A 5,725-nucleotide genomic window follows, 5' to 3' on the forward strand; every position below is an offset into this window, starting at 1 on the left:
ATTTGCCCTTTCGGACTTAGTCTCTGGGCATTATTTTCGACTTTTTGGTTAATGATTTCACACTTTTTACTTACTTTTGCGCTTTTTGGTTAATGATTACTCTGCTTACTGGTTAACCATTTGCCCTTTCGGACTTAGTCTCTGGAGATTATTTTCGAGTTTTTGGTTAATGATTTCACACTTTTTACTTACTTTTGCGATTTTTGGTTAATGATTACTCTGCTTACTGGTTAACCATTTGCCCTTTCGGACTTAGTCTCTGCACATTATTTTCGAGTTTTTGGTTAATGATTTCACACTTTTAACATATTTTTGCGCTTTTTGGTTAATGATTACTCTGCTTACTGGTTAACCATTTGCCCTTTCGGACTTAGTCTCTGCACATTATTTTCGACTTTTTGGTTAATGATTTCACACTTTTAACATATTTTTGCGCTTTTTGGTTAATGATTTCATACTTTTTACTTACTTTTGCGCCTTTTGGTTAATGATTACTCTGCTTACTGGTTAACCATTTGCCCTTTCGGACTTAGTCTCTGGAGATTATTTTCGAGTTTTTGGTTAATGATTTCACACTTTTTACTTACTTTTGCGATTTTTGGTTAATGATTTCACACTTTTTACTTACTTTTGCGATTTTTGGTTAATGATGACTCTGCTTACTGGTTAATTATTTGTACTTTCGGACTTGGTCTCTGGACATTATTTTCGAGTTTTTGGTTAATGATTTCACACTTTTAACATAATTTTGCGCTTTTTGGTTAATGATTACTCTGCTTACTGGTTAACCATTTGCCCTTTCGGACTTAGTCTCTGCACATTATTTTCGAGTTTTTGGTTAATGATTTCACACTTTTAACTTAATTTTGTGCTTTTTGGTTAATGATTTCATACTTTTTACTTACTTTTGCCCTTTTTGGTTAATGATTACTCTGCTTACTGGTTAACCATTTGCCCTTTCGGACTTAGTCTCTGGAGATTATTTTCGAGTTTTTGGTTAATGATTTCACACTTTAACATATTTTTAAGCTTTTTGGTTAATGATTACTCTGCTTACTGGTTAACCATTTGCCCTTTCGGACTTAGTCTCTGCACATTATTTTCGAGTTTTTGGTTAATGATTTCACACTTTTAACATATTTTTGCGCTTTTTGGTTAATGATTACTCTGCTTACTGGTTAACCATTTGCCCTTTCGGACTTAGTCTCTGCACATTATTTTCGACTTTTTGGTTAATGATTTCACACTTTTAACATATTTTTGCGCTTTTTGGTTAATGATTTCATACTTTTTACTTACTTTTGCGCCTTTTGGTTAATGATTACTCTGCTTACTGGTTAACCATTTGCCCTTTCGGACTTAGTCTCTGGAGATTATTTTCGAGTTTTTGGTTAATGATTTCACACTTTTTACTTACTTTTGCGATTTTTGGTTAATGATTACTCTGCTTACTGGTTAACCATTTGCCCTTTCGGACTTAGTCTCTGCACATTATTTTCGAGTTTTTGGTTAATGATTTCACACTTTTAACATATTTTTGCGCTTTTTGGTTAATGATTACTCTGCTTACTGGTTAACCATTTGCCCTTTCGGACTTAGTCTCTGCACATTATTTTCGACTTTTTGGTTAATGATTTCACACTTTTAACATATTTTTGCGCTTTTTGGTTAATGATTTCATACTTTTTACTTACTTTTGCGCCTTTTGGTTAATGATTACTCTGCTTACTGGTTAACCATTTGCCCTTTCGGACTTAGTCTCTGGAGATTATTTTCGAGTTTTTGGTTAATGATTTCACACTTTTTACTTACTTTTGCGATTTTTGGTTAATGATTACTCTGCTTACTGGTTAACCATTTGCCCTTTTGGACTTAGTCTCTGGACATTATTTTCGGGTTTTTGGTTAATGATTTCACACTTTTTACTTACTTTTGCGATTTTTGGTTAATGATGACTCTGCTTACTGGTTAACCATTTGCCCTTTCGCACTTAGTCTCTGGAGATTATTTTCGACTTTTTGGTTAATGATTTCACACTTTTAACTTAATTTTGTGCTTTTTGGTTAATGATTTCATACTTTTTACTTACTTTTGCCCTTTTTGGTTAATGATTACTCTGCTTACTGGTTAACCATTTGCCCTTTCGGACTTGGTCTCTGGACATTATTTTCGAGTTTTTGGTTAATGATTTCACACTTTTTACTTACTTTTGCGATTTTTGGTTAATGATTTCACACTTCTTACTTACTTTTGCGATTTTTGGTTAATGATTACTCTGCTTACTGGTTAACCATTTGCCCTTTCGGACTTAGTCTCTGGACATTATTTTCGAGTTTTTGGTTAATGATTTCACACTTTTAACATATTTTTGCGCTTTTTGGTTAATGATTACTCTGCTTACTGGTTAACCATTTGCCCTTTCGGACTTAGTCTCTGCACATTATTTTCGAGTTTTTGGTTAATGATTTCATACTTTTTACTTACTTTTGCGCTTTTTGGTTAATGATTACTCTGCTTACTGGTTAACCATTTGCCCTTTTGGACTTAGTCTCTGGACATTATTTTCGAGTTTTTGGTTAATGATTTCACACTTTTTACTTACTTTTGCGATTTTTGGTTAATGATTACTCTGCTTACTGGTTAACCATTTGCCCTTTCGGACTTAGTCTCTGGAGATTATTTTCGAGTTTTTGGTTAATGATTTCACACTTTTTACTTACTTTTGCGATTTTTGGTTAATGATTTCACACTTTTTACTTACTTTTGCGCATTTTGGTTAATGATTACTCTGCTTACTGGTTAACCATTTGCCCTTTTGGACTTAGTCTCTGCACATTATTTTCGAGTTTTTGGTTAATGATTTCACACTTTTAACATATTTTTGCGCTTTTTGGTTAATGATTTCACACTTTTTACTTACTTTTGCGATTTTTGGTTAATGATTACTCTGCTTACTGGTTAACCATTTGCCCTTTCGGACTTAGTCTCTGGACATTGTTTTCGACATTTTGGTTAATGATTTCACACTTTTAACTTAATTTTGTGCTTTTTGGTTAATGATTTCATACTTTTTACTTACTTTTGCCCTTTTTGGTTAATGATTACTCTGCTTACTGGTTAACCATTTGCCCTTTCGGACTTAGTCTCTGGACATTGTTTTCGACATTTTGGTTAATGATTTCACACTTTTAACTTAATTTTGTGCTTTTTGGTTAATGATTTCATACTTTTTACTTACTTTTGCGATTTTTGGTTAATGATTACTCTGCTTACTGGTTAACCATTTGCCCTTTCGGACTTAGTCTCTGGACATTATTTTCGGGTTTTTGGTTAATGATTTCACACTTTTTACTTACTTTTGCGATTTTTGGTTAGTGATTACTCTGCTTACTGGTTAACCATTTGCCCTTTCGGACTTAGTCTCTGGACATTGTTTTCGACATTTTGGTTAATGATTTCACACTTTTAACTTAATTTTGTGCTTTTTGGTTAATGATTTCATACTTTTTACTTACTTTTGCCCTTTTTGGTTAATGATTACTCTGCTTACTGGTTAACCATTTGCCCTTTCGGACTTAGTCTCTGGACATTGTTTTCGACATTTTGGTTAATGATTTCACACTTTTAACTTAATTTTGTGCTTTTTGGTTAATGATTTCATACTTTTTACTTACTTTTGCGATTTTTGGTTAATGATTACTCTGCTTACTGGTTAACCATTTGCCCTTTCGGACTTAGTCTCTGGACATTATTTTCGGGTTTTTGGTTAATGATTTCACACTTTTTACTTACTTTTGCGATTTTTGGTTAATGATTACTCTGCTTACTGGTTAACCATTTGCCCTTTCGGACTTAGTCTCTGGACATTGTTTTCGACATTTTGGTTAATGATTTCACACTTTTAACTTAATTTTGTGCTTTTTGGTTAATGATTTCATACTTTTTACTTACTTTTGCCCTTTTTGGTTAATGATTACTCTGCTTACTGGTTAACCATTTGCCCTTTCGGACTTAGTCTCTGGACATTGTTTTCGACATTTTGGTTAATGATTTCACACTTTTAACTTAATTTTGTGCTTTTTGGTTAATGATTTCATACTTTTTACTTACTTTTGCGATTTTTGGTTAATGATTACTCTGCTTACTGGTTAACCATTTGCCCTTTCGGACTTAGTCTCTGGACATTATTTTCGGGTTTTTGGTTAATGATTTCACACTTTTTACTTACTTTTGCGATTTTTGGTTAATGATTACTCTGCTTACTGGTTAACCATTTGCCCTTTCGGACTTAGTCTCTGGACATTGTTTTCGACATTTTGGTTAATGATTTCACACTTTTAACTTAATTTTGTGCTTTTTGGTTAATGATTTCATACTTTTTACTTACTTTTGCCCTTTTTGGTTAATGATTACTCTGCTTACTGGTTAACCATTTGCCCTTTCGGACTTAGTCTCTGGACATTGTTTTCGACATTTTGGTTAATGATTTCACACTTTTAACTTAATTTTGTGCTTTTTGGTTAATGATTTCATACTTTTTACTTACTTTTGCGATTTTTGGTTAATGATTACTCTGCTTACTGGTTAACCATTTGCCCTTTCGCACTTAGTCTCTGGAGATTATTTTCGACTTTTTGGTTAATGATTTCACACTTTTAACTTAATTTTGTGCTTTTTGGTTAATGATTTCATACTTTTTACTTACTTTTGCCCTTTTTGGTTAATGATTACTCTGCTTACTGGTTAACCATTTGCCCTTTCGGACTTGGTCTCTGGACATTATTTTCGAGTTTTTGGTTAATGATTTCACACTTTTTACTTACTTTTGCGATTTTTGGTTAATGATTTCACACTTTTTACTTACTTTTGCGATTTTTGGTTAATGATTACTCTGCTTACTGGTTAACCATTTGCCCTTTCGGACTTAGTCTCTGGAGATTATTTTCGAGTTTTTGGTTAATGATTTCACACTTTTTACTTACTTTTGCGATTTTTGGTTAATGATTTCACACTTTTTACTTACTTTTGCGATTTTTGGTTAATGATGACTCTGCTTACTGGTTAATTATTTGTACTTTCGGACTTGGTCTCTGGACATTATTTTCGAGTTTTTGGTTAATGATTTCACACTTTTAACATAATTTTGCGCTTTTTGGTTAATGATTACTCTGCTTACTGGTTAACCATTTGCCCTTTCGGACTTAGTCTCTGCACATTATTTTCGAGTTTTTGGTTAATGATTTCACACTTTTAACTTAATTTTGTGCTTTTTGGTTAATGATTTCATACTTTTTACTTACTTTTGCCCTTTTTGGTTAATGATTACTCTGCTTACTGGTTAACCATTTGCCCTTTCGGACTTAGTCTCTGGAGATTATTTTCGAGTTTTTGGTTAATGATTTCACACTTTAACATATTTTTAAGCTTTTTGGTTAATGATTACTCTGCTTACTGGTTAACCATTTGCCCTTTCGGACTTAGTCTCTGCACATTATTTTCGAGTTTTTGGTTAATGATTTCACACTTTTAACATATTTTTGCGCTTTTTGGTTAATGATTACTCTGCTTACTGGTTAACCATTTGCCCTTTCGGACTTAGTCTCTGCACATTATTTTCGACTTTTTGGTTAATGATTTCACACTTTTAACATATTTTTGCGCTTTTTGGTTAATGATTTCATACTTTTTACTTACTTTTGCGCCTTTTGGTTAATGATTACTCTGC

Source organism: Heterodontus francisci, unplaced genomic scaffold, assembly GCF_036365525.1.
Source record: "Heterodontus francisci isolate sHetFra1 unplaced genomic scaffold, sHetFra1.hap1 HAP1_SCAFFOLD_701, whole genome shotgun sequence".
Lineage (NCBI taxonomy): Eukaryota > Metazoa > Chordata > Chondrichthyes > Heterodontiformes > Heterodontidae > Heterodontus > Heterodontus francisci.